This window comes from Spodoptera frugiperda, chromosome 24 (genome assembly GCF_023101765.2).
Source record: "Spodoptera frugiperda isolate SF20-4 chromosome 24, AGI-APGP_CSIRO_Sfru_2.0, whole genome shotgun sequence".
In the NCBI taxonomy this organism is placed as follows: domain Eukaryota; kingdom Metazoa; phylum Arthropoda; class Insecta; order Lepidoptera; family Noctuidae; genus Spodoptera; species Spodoptera frugiperda.
In genome coordinates, this window is record NC_064235.1 from 3,196,184 (window position 1) to 3,208,585 (window position 12,402).

A 12,402-nucleotide genomic window follows, 5' to 3' on the forward strand; every position below is an offset into this window, starting at 1 on the left:
TTTATGTTTTGTCTCTTTTTTATTTATGTTGTTAGAGTGAGATAGATAATGGAAATGTTAAGAATGTCGAAATAATCGCCGGAACGCAATACGACGCTAGTAGTGTTGTGATTGTGACAGTTGTCTGTTGGTTGTCAACAAAATAGTCATTCATTTGTTCAAATGTGTGTGCTATCTCGTTCTTTAGTAGGGTGACAATATTTTTTATTATTAATGAAAATTAATTTCAGATTTCACTCTTTATGCTGTTCTTCTTCAAAAGTAAAGGAAGTGTGTTATTAGTATTCTACTGTTAGATTATTAGACGTTTGCAGAAAACTGCCGAAAATCTCCTCTATTCTCTTTTTTTTTTTTTGTATATAAAAAGAGAATAATTTTGGGGTAATACTAAGATAGAGCAATAACGCTGACAAAAATTGTAAGCTGCACTTCATCATTATCATCATCATCAGCCAGACGATGTCCACTGTTGAATAAAGGCCTCCCCTTAGTCCTCCACGTAGAACGACAACTTACAATGACAATATTAGTGTGACTGCCGGACAAGAGTTTTCGGGTTCGATGCCCGGGTCGGGCAGATTGTAACTGCCCTTTTTTCGTTTTTTTCGAAAATTTCTCAGTAGTAGCACTGAGTCTGGAATTATGCCCAGTATATGGCAATAGGCTCACTCTATATCTCATGGGGCTTACAACACAAATGGTGAAAAGTGGGTGTACACTGTATAGCGACATTAAGTGACGTAATGTGCACCTCTGCCTACCATTTCTAGGATTAAAGGCGTGACGTTGCATTAATATTATTTTGGGGATCGAACCCAAAAACATTTGCTCGATAACCACTCAACGCTCAACCAAAGATAAAATCAGTTTAAAAAAAACAACAACATACAATAGACATTTATTTATTTATATCAATAAAGAAATTTTCATTATTTACAATTTAATTCACAATATTTTTTTTTCTTTTATCAACTAAATACGAGTGCACGCGACTGCACACAACTGCCTAATTTAGACTGTCATATGCCCAAACTTTGATAGCTACAATAAAACTAATATACCACTTACAATACATAAACTTATGTGCAGTCGAGTGAACTTATTTAAAATTAATAAAGCAGTCTATTTTTTATATTCTTTTATATTGAACATTACGCAATTTTAGCGTCATGGAAAGATATGGTACCATGAAAGTCGAGAAGCGAAAATGTATTTTGATTTTGCTTGAGTAAAAAACTAGAATTTGTTCTATATTTTAAGGTATTTTGCTGTTAAAATACATAATATCTTTTACCTAATTTTAAATATATATAGCTTTCGCTTTCGTACAAAGCAATTGGTATATTTATAATAGGTATTGCTTTAAATTCACCGGTTGTTTTTTTATACCACAACGGTGGCAAGAAAGCACACGGCCCACCTGATGGTACTTAAGTGACCACTATGTCTATGAACGCTTGCAACACTTGGGGCATTACATACGCTTTGCCGACCCTTAACACATTGAACGCCGTGGTGGTCGCCAGTGACCGACGTTAGCGGAGGATTTGCCTTCAACAGTTTTCTATTGGCAGTCAAAGACCTATTCACTTCCTTCTTGAAGTACCCCATATTGTTGTCACTAGTTGGCGTTCTGTCTCATTATTGTTTATTGGTAAAATTGGTGCGTCAAACTAGTGATGTACGCTACTGACTTATAGTTAAGAAAAATCTATGCTAGCTTTAAAATATCTCAATTTCACGGCTGTTTCAAAATAAGCAGCGATTTGTACTGAGAGTTTTCACTAGACAAATAATATTGCTTTTAGTTAGGTATATTAGTTCGTGTAATATTGCATTATTAATATTCTAATCTACACTGGAAGAGTAGTGGAAGATATTTCAACTAATATTTAGTGTTCCTCTTCAATTGTTCCTAGAAACTATAAACACGAAATGGAAGCTCTCTGTTTCAAGTTTTTGTTAGCTTATAATACAACACACTATTTGTTAATCTAAACAAAACCTAATGCAGTTAATATAAGGCTTTAAATCAATAAGTACTGTTCACAGCCTGTAAGCTACGTGTAGGTAATATTTTGTCAGATATTAATTGCTACATCAAAACACATTTTCACCTCGACTTAACAGCTTTACAATCGATATTTATTACCTATAGCTTCGCACGGCACTGCTCTTAAAGTTAACATAAAAAAAAGGATTTAAAAATAAATCTATACATTGACATTTACAATACATAATACATATTTCCCGCGATTTTTGCTCTAATTCTACGTTTTGCCTGAGAAACATCTCTGTACTATACTTGTGATCTGGACTCTGTCTCTTGTTTTGTCAAAGTTATCTTGCATTTTATAATAATGAACCGAAAATTTGATAACGATGCCATCAGATAAGTTTCTTCAAACTGTAAGAGATAATCAATTCTATTATTAAATCAGTAAAGTTGCATTTACATCGTGCGAATGCATCGCTTTTAAGCATCTCGGCACATTTGTCAGATATGGACATAGCTTGCCATTTCTTCCTTTCCGTCCTACATAAATTAGTATTTCTCTTACTTTTATTTAAGTACGTAAAATACCCAAGACGTTACCAAATCAATACACACATTATATTTTCATCTAATATTTATAAAATGTTATTTACAATCTAATTTATTTTTATGACAATTTTCGATGTTGTTTACAGTTCTCACATTACTTATTTTTGAAGAATTTTTAGAATATCTAACATAACGCTTTAAAACTAAGGAACAGAGAATATAAGAAATAAATAATTTAATACTAAAATGCCTTGAGTTAAACCTAGGTCTATCTCAATGCTAAAATGTAAAAAACTAAACAATTAAATGAATCAATGACGTTAAAAAAGGACAGAGTAAACAAACAGACATAATTGTACCTATATCTACTTCTAAATCTAAAATGAAAGGGAAGGCAAGAACACAAAATAATTAAATAAAAATTCTTAAGAATAATCTTGAATATTGACAAGAAACGTTGGCCAGCAGATCAACCTACCTTTTCCTTACCTTTTAAACTGCTAAAATGAGAACGTCACTGATGTTACATTGAAAAAATCGAATGGAACTATATAGATTGATTCTGAATAGTTGTCAACATCCCTACTAATAATATAAAACAATAAACTAAATTAAATTAAAATAATAAAAAACTGATAATAACTGTGATGATAACTTCCATCAGAAATAAGCGGCCTAATTGAATTTGGTATAAAAAAGATTTGTATTTGGTATAAAAATTGAACTTAATTAACAAGGCGTCTGAACGAACACAGTTGTATTTTAAGCAGTTTTGATACACAAATTCCTATGCCTATTCGTAATGACGTCACAAAACATAATTATTACTAAGAAAATAACTTAGGTATTAATGTCGTAAAACCCAGATGATTCAAATTCATTAAGCTTCGATATTTTTTATAAGTACCTAAATGCTTTAAGCGACACAAATATTGTATGCGTCAGCACTTTTCCGAATTAACAATATTATAATGGTCATCCTATTTTTTTTTCATCATAGATAACTTTGACATAACAGAGCTACACTGCATACGGTTCGAACATTCCATAATTCAAATAGTTTGTAATCTCTTTATTTCTCTAACTGTTTTACTAACATAAATATTATAATAATATGCCCTTTTTAAATTAATGGATAATATTTTAACAAGAACTCAACTTTTATCGAGAACTTATCGGGGACGCGAAAAACATTTTTTTTATTAATATTTTGTTAAGCCAACTTTAGCTTTTCGTTACAGGTAAGCGTCCACGGGCCCGCATCGTATGCATCAGACGGATCGCATCAAACGAATTAATATTTAATTTTCAAACTGCGTCCACTGTATCGACAGCAATCGGATTGCCAATACCACTTTTACTCGAATGTTTGCCATCGGCATTCCGTATGCCGTCATCAGCACGCATCGCATGTAGCCATTGCTGATGATGCGGTCCGTACGATGCGGATCAGTGGACGCAGTTGTATGGGTTTCTATACAAGACGAACTAAAATCCGTTGCGTACGACGGGGGCATGTGGACGCTTACCTTTTATCGCAGCAAAGAAAAAAAAATCTTATATTTTTGGCGCGCTGTCAAAGCGACAGATGCGATTTACAAGAAAAAAATCAAAATAATTTACTATGTAGGTACTTGAATTGATTTTTCACAATATTGTGTGTATTATCCATAAATTAAATAAGACATACTTAGTTTTCATATTATACATTTTTACTAATCTTTTGAACGCCTCATATTGGTGTTTTTACATCACATAATTAAGTAAAAGTAGTTTTTAATAGGCATCGTCCTTACCCTAAATTTGCTACCTAGCGAAATTATATCTTCTATTCATATTTCTTTTCGATTTAAAGCGTTTTTCAGATTACACGTTTTTGAAAATCGGTATTGAGCGGCGACCATTAGTTTTTTTCTATATAAATCCATGATTTGAAAGATTTCTGTTTCACCATCGTCATATACTTAAGTTTTTATTTTGTCCCCGCCGTCACTCTATGGGCAGTTGGGCACACGCGAGTCAGACTCTTACTAACTCAGTCAGTCAGACTCTGACTAAACCGCATCCCTTTCCTACTCCTGCATAGAGTCAGAGCCCCCGTAACCCGCTAGGTTTTCTGGCCGGATAAAAGCCATCATCAGATAAATTTTAATTCCTTTAATTCCTTTCTTTTTAATCTTATAATCTTATAATTTGTATAATTAAATTGTGTGGCGTTCAAAAGACATTGATTTCGATCAGATATACCATGGGGGCTACTATGTATTTGTGATAACGAGTAACCTTAGTACGAGTTTGCTTTACGTTTTTTTAACGAAATCGAAACGTAAAACAAAGGATTGCTCCAATAAACCAACCAATCTGTACCCTTAGTATGAAAACTTAGTATAAAAAAAGCTTTAAGCTATAAGTAATAGAAACGAGAGCACGTTCGCCACTCCGATTGGTTGGTTCATTCGAGCCGGCCAATCAAAGCGCCGAACGCGTTCTCGTTTCAAAACGTAAAACAAACTCGTACTAAGCCCTCAGATGGCGCTAGTTCTTCGTCCAATAGGGAATTAGCTAGCGTCACACCATTGGACGTTCAATATTTGACAGCTGCTCTGATTGGACAAAAAAGCCTCTTGTTACATTTAATTTTGTGGTACCTGGCGATTAAAATACTGGTTGCCCCCATTACAGAGTGTGGCGAATTTAGTAATACATATGCCCGAATACTCAAACGCTACTCAATTTTAAGTTGTACTTAAATATCGTGCTATCTCTGTCATTTTATAAAGAATTGATAGTGACAGAACTACATTTGAGAGCGTCTTAAAATTGAGTAGCGTTTGAGTGTTCGGGCAATAGTTTCTGAATACTATTGAAGTATTAATTTGACAAAATTAAATGAATTAAGAAATAAATACTAGCGTCTATTTATTTTTTTATAGTTAAAATCCAACAATTTATCTAGTGTTTGTACAATTTTCAATCTTATGCCCAAGGAGAATAAAGTTGAAATTCGCATTCACTGTTATCTGACGGTACTTATATTTTTTTTATGTTTTTTTTTTATAAAATTACTTTTTTATTTATAACTGTCTATTATACTGTGGCAAGGCAAGTTACGTGGGTAGACGCGTATCTCATTCCTTCAAATTGGCAGTATATGTAGATTTTTAATGGATATTGCGAAAAAAAAAGAATTAAGTACTGAAAAAATAATGTTTTAAAAACTTAAAAATAATGTGCAGCACATGCTATGCTATATGGTAATGGGTGAGAAACCATACATATTTTGTCACCACCGGTACTCCTGACGCGGGTGTTGTATACCCCTACTAACGCGACTTGTGTGAAAAATATATTTGTAATGCTCACCTATATCATCCAAATATCTTCGTGAACTGGCCTATGAACCTCGCTACCATCAGTTGACAAAAAACAAACCGGGTTTGATATTTTTTTCCTCCCACCTACCACCACGGGCCTTCATTCTCCCACTTTTGGGGTTGTCCTCCCCTTTCCCTTTTTCCATCTCTGGGGTACCAGTCTATTACAATTTTTCCTGAGTGCTACTTAGCATATGGCCTGTCCATTTCTATTTTAGTTGGTTTATCTTTGTGAGTACATGCATAATGGTGCTTTCCACCAGAGATGTGCTACGAAGATGTAATAGCTAAGCTGTGAAACTATGTAACCGTTTCCACTGATACTAAGCTATGTAGCTGCGCATCTCCCGGTAGGGAAGCCATCCATAGCATGCAGCTTTCATTATAAAGACACAGCTTAGCTACATCCGTTTCCACCAGTACTAAGTTATGTGTAGGTACCAATGAATATGATTGGTGGAAGCCAAACGCATCCACAGCAATGTAGCATAGCACATCTCTGGTGGAAAAGTACCCAAACATTTATCATGAGTGAATTATAGTTTTTACTAAAGAAAAATAAATGATGAAAAAACTAATGTAGAATGAACTGAAAAAAAATGAAAGAAAAAAAAAGAAATTGGATGAGAGAGAAAAAAAATAAAAAGACAAAAACTATATAAAAAACGGCATAAATCCACTTTATATTATTTTAAATTTAAATTATATTGAAAAGAGCGAAACACGCTCTACCCCCTTTAAAATATACAATTACAGTTTAACCTAAAACTAATTCACATTGTTTATTAATATTTTACAAAATAATAATTAATATTATTACAAATTACAAAAAAAAGAAACAAAAATACACTGAATATCGCACACATTACACATTTGAAGAGATTTTACGCAGCGCAGGTTTTTATATAAATTTTCAACTCGAAAATCTTGAATACTATTGAATCGTACCCTTAGTAAGAGTTTGCCTTTACGGTTAAAGTAACCGAAACGAGAGTTCGGCGTTCTAATTGGCCAGCTCGAATAAACCAACCAATCTTAGGGCTTAGCACGACTTTGCTTTAAACGAAAGCACGTTTGGCACTGAGATTGGTTGATTCATTGGAACCGGCCAATCACAGGGTCGAACGTAGTCTCGTTTCGATTACTTTAAACATAAAACAAACTCATACTAAGCCCTCTGATTAGCTGGCACGAATAAACCAACCAATCAGAGCGTCAAACGCACTCTTGTTTCGACGACTTTAAACGTAAATAAAACTCGTACTAAGGTTACAGATTATAATGAAAGAACGTGAGCCCGGCAGTCGCATTTACGACCACTCGGTCAACGAGGCAGTCATTTATTAGACTTATTGCCGTACTCAGAGTCATTTAATGGTTACTTAACCCAGTCCTTAGCAATTGTTTTCGATACAAAATTACTAAGGAATAGTTTAAGTAATCATTAAATGTCTTTGATTGCGGCAGTTAAATATAACAACGCATGAGTACTAAGTATCATTAAAACAGATTCACTAATTTCATTGTATTGAAACTTTACATAAAAAACAGCGCCACATAAAACATTTCCGTTTTTAAAAACTAGCATTTATAAATCGACGAAAAAAAAAACTGAAAAACAGATTCCTACCATTTTATTTTCGCTAAAATTATTTCTAATTTAAATTAATTTACAAATAAACACTTCAACTGCAGTCGGGCGGAATAACTTGTTTAAGTTTATACTTAGTACGAATTTGCTTTACGTTAAACGAAAACGAAACGAGAACGCGTTCGGCGCTCTGATTGGCCGGCTCGAATAAACCGACCAATCAGAGCGTCGAACGCGCTCTCGTTTAAACGTAAAGAAAACTCGTACTAAGGTTAGTTTTAACACATTTTTATAAAACAGACATAATCTAAAATATAAAAATAAGTCGAGTTTTCCTTCCTGACGCTATAACTCCAGAACGCACGAACCGATTTCCACGGTTTTGCATTCGTTGGAAAGGTCTCGGGCTCCGTGAGGTTTATAGCAAAGAAAATTCAGGAAAAATTCAAGAAAAGAGCAGAAAAACAGCGAAAATCATTGGTGGCGAAACGGAATTCGTCGGGTTTGGTAGTAAAATCTATGAACCTGAATTACACATACTTCTAATTGTTGTATCATCATGAAATTTGGCAATTATATGTAGATTAGATGACAATACAATATTATGGTACCAACGAGCTTGAAAACCTTGGAAGATGGTTGTTTCCATAGAATCTGTAGATTTCTAAAACATTTTGCATTAACAAACTGTTGTTTCGGGTCTGAGTGTCATGTGTATGTGAACTTGTATGTTTGTAAACGCACCCACGACACAGGAGACAATACTAGTATTGGGCCATGTTGTATAAAGGAATAAAACAACTGCTTCTATGATGATATATGTCGTAGTGGTCAGGTTTAAGACACCACATACACTGGGTTACCAACGGCAAGTACCTACCTACTTTCTAAGATTATTTAGACACCACTGACAAACGGTGAAGGAAAACATCGTGAGCGTGGTTTAGCAAATTAATGCTCAAACCTTCTCCATGCGAGAAGAGGTTTTGGTCAGCAGTGGCCACTAATAGGCTGTTGATGCAATGTGCTTCTATGTTCTGTAGGGCTACTCCGGTTCTCGAATGCGAAGTTTCGTTTAATCTTCGGCAGGTTTTATTGATTTACTAATAAAATTACTTGAAATAACGTTTTATTTTAAATTTCAAATCAAAACCTTATTTATCTTCATTTCATTCGTACATTTTTGTTCACGAAAGTTCGCAATAAATGGATTTGTAGTATGAAATCTGCGAAGTTACGGACGAAACTACGTTTTTCGTTGAATTAGAGTAGGCCCATAGATTTATGAAAGTGCTGGGAGCTAAAGAAGTAAATAAGGATGGGTATGTGACACCTAATATAGGACAAAGGCTTATATGTATGTATAATTAATACATACATAAAAAATCAATATTTTTATGTCTCCTATACCCTTAGTACGAGTTTTCTTTATCTTAAACGAAAACTAAACGAAAACGCATTCGGCGCTCTGATTGGCCGGATCGAATAAACCAACCAATCAGAGCGCCGTGCGCGTTCTCAATTCGCGTATTTTAAACGTAAAGTAAACTCGTACTAAGGGTATAGGAAACTGACGAGTGAATCCGAGAAATACTGCTAGTATTTACATATATAAAACTCATTCATTATTGAGTGACTGACTGACAGACAACGCACAGCCGAAACTAATAGACCTGAGAAGATTTGTTCCTTGGGGGAGTTAAGGGGGTGGGAGGGTTACTAAGAGAGGATTTCCCTAAATTCCCATGGGAACGGGAGAAACGGGAATCACCTATTTGTGTATACGAAGTCACTGGCAGAAGTTATAATCTATCTATCTATACTTATAAATAAATCTGAAGATTTTGTTTGAACGCACTAATCTCCAAAACTACTGGTCCGATTTGAATAATTCTTTTTGTGTTGGATAGCGCATTTATCGAGGAAGGTTATAGGGTATAAAACATCACGCTACGTTCAAAAGGAGCCGAGCAGCGGGTGAAACTGCAGAGTAGCTAGTAGTTATAATATACACTATATTTTTATTATAACTTTCGTGAGACATACTAAATTAATTATTATGTTATCGGCTTACTCACGTAACGTTATACAAATAAGCCGATAACATAATAATTAATACACTATATATTATTCCGCCGACTGCACTTGTCGTTCAGACATTATCATCATCAGTACAAAGTATTTACAAATAGATTTATTTTTATTTTTTTTATATATATTTTTTGACGCAGTCCATGAGACGTTTATAGCGTAATAAAGGTACACTCAACCATTATTCAATTCAATTTTCTTTATATAAAATGAAAGCTACTATTATTTTGCTCACAAAATGGCGCAAGTATGGAACATCACATTCTTCATATAAGTTTTTAAACTGACATGGTCACTAACACTATCATTAGAACTTGAGACGGGATATTTACCATGTTTATTTATGTCTATGAGTTTCCGATATTTCGGCACTGTTGCAAGCGCCATGATCACGGATGAACTGAAACTCATAGACATAAATAAACATGGTAAATATCCCGTCTCAAGTTCTAATGTTAATCTCGTTCTTCGTCCAATAGGGAATTAGCTAGCTTCACACTATTGGACGTTTAATATTTGAGAGTTGCTGTGATTGGACGAAAAATGCCTCTTACCACATTTACACCATTAGTATGAGTTTGCTTTACGTTTACACGCGTTCGGCGCTCTGATTGGCCGTCTCGCATAAACCAACCAATCAGAGCGCCGAACGCGCTTTCGTTTCGATTACTTTAAACGTAAAGCAAACTCATACTAAGGGGTACTAGTCAGCCAAAATGGTAGACTCCATTAAATAAAGAATATTTTATTTCAACCTCACGATGTGTAGTCATTGGGGGGAGGGGGAAGGGGTAAGGGGTAAGAGGGTAAAGGGGTAAGAGGGGGGAAGGGAGGCAGTGGACACTACGTGGCTGATTGCATGACAATTTTCAGTTAAGAGTACCTCTATACGCTTTACATCTGTATATTTAGTATAAGCCTTGATACACATCTTTACAAACCAAGTATTTGTTATCATATCAATCGATTTTCAACTCTATGGTGAAGACATAAGAATGTTTATATCAAGTTTTTCGTACATTGCTTTCGTGCAGGCTTAATGAATGCATCTTACGATTGAACTGTACAGAGTACCTTTAGTAAAGAGTTTGCTTTACGTTTATAGTAATCGAAACTAGAGCGCGTTCGGCGCTCTGATTGGTTGATCCATGCGCACCGGCCAATCAAGAGCGCCGAACGCCCTTTCGTTTCAATTAATCAACCAATCAATCAACGTCGTCTTTTATCCTCGAAGGTGTAGGCAGAGGTGTATCTGCACATTACGGCACGTAATGCCACTGTACAAATGTACACCCCCTTTCACCATTTGTGTTATAAGTCCCATGTAATAGGGGATGATTTTCGATTACTTTAAACGTAAAGCAAACTCATACTTAGAATACAGTTAAAACCACTAAATAGAATTAAAAATCGTTTGACATGACATTTAAAATATGAAGCTTTTCTTATAATCAAACTTTTGAGACATATTAAATCAATTACCATGTTAAACAGTTTACTCACGTAACTGTTTGAGTCCCTGGTATAGCTTGAAACTAGTCGAGGTACCTCGTCAAACAGTTACGTGAGTGAACCGGTAAACATAATATATTTTGAACAATCTCTCGTTTGTTTGGGCTCAATTGTACGTCTTAAGAAATTCCTTTGTAAATTTGGAACTAAGTATTATTTTCATATATGTTATTTTTAATCAAAAAATAAATAAGACTGATTGTTTGAACGCGCTAATCTCCTGAACTACTGGATCGAATTTAATAATTCTAATTGGTAATTTTATTGTAACTTTCGTGAGACATACTAAATTAATTATTATGTTATCAGCTTACTCACGTAACTGTTTGACGAGGAACTCGACTAGTTTCAAGCCATGCTATGAATATGAGCCTCTAGTCAGCTTGAAACTAGTCGAGTTCCTCGTCAAACAATTACGTGAGTAAGCCGATAACATAATAATTAATTATAATTGGGTTCGATAGTCCATTTATCGAGAAGTACTATTATTTTTAACCCTCAGTATGCCAGAACTAAGATAAACGTAGAAAACTTATTGTATCTTGACAATAAGTTTTCTACTGTGTCTTATGTAATATATAAGAGTGGCATAAGAAATATTTAGGAGCTGAGCAAAATAAAACAACATAATATACAAAAATAATACTTAATATCCAGGGTAAGAAAAGGATAGACAATAATTCCAGCTTAGTGTTGTCTCTATCACACAAATGTGACGTCAATCAGTGCGAGCGAAACAGCACTATACATATATCATTCTATTCTTTTCTAGTATTTTTGCCATTTACATATATTTATAGTGCAAACAATATATCTTTGCAGATTGAAGGGAGACAGTCGTGTTGTCATCTCTTTTGCTCTTAATATAATAACTTAAAATGATAACTAAGTACGTGTGTCACTGGACAGTGAACCTCGCTACCATCAGTTGACTGGACAATCTCTACACTACACGAGTCACTGTTTACATGTCGACATTAGCTCATGACGATACCAGCGTACGTGTGTCACTGGACAGTGAACCTCGCTACCATCAGTTGACTGGACAATCTCTACACTACACGAGTCACTGTTTACATGTGGATATTACGTTTTGATAGACAGCAAACAGAGTCGTATTATTCCTTCTGCGAGAGCGATCTAGACGCGAAGGCGATGCGGAAAACAACAAACTGTCAAAATGTATTGACGTGGCCTACGTCACCAACCGCACGTGGGATGCGGTGAGGCAATCAATTGGCTTGATATTGTCGCGTGAACTGGGGCCTTAGTCTGCTATTACAATTGTG

General features: G+C 34.8%; 2 protein-coding genes and 1 long non-coding RNA gene across 8 annotated transcripts in view; 2 read left to right on the forward strand and 1 right to left on the reverse strand.

Annotated features, from left to right (window-relative positions):
* Window positions 1-12,402, forward strand: part of LOC118278720 (alpha-centractin) — an 800,945-nt gene that overhangs the window by 753,633 nt on the left and 34,910 nt on the right. The gene's annotated exons all lie outside the window — the stretch shown is intronic.
* The window catches only part of LOC118279032 (synaptic vesicular amine transporter), a 418,685-nt gene that overhangs the window by 371,373 nt on the left and 34,910 nt on the right, over window positions 1-12,402 (forward strand). The window lies entirely within an intron of this gene.
* Window positions 9,903-12,402, reverse strand: part of LOC126912270 (uncharacterized) — a 58,733-nt gene continuing 56,233 nt past the window's right edge. Inside the window, exon 2 of the long non-coding RNA XR_007706888.1 lies at window positions 9,903-12,136. This is a non-coding gene — a long non-coding RNA (uncharacterized LOC126912270). The remainder of the gene's footprint in view (window positions 12,137-12,402) is intronic.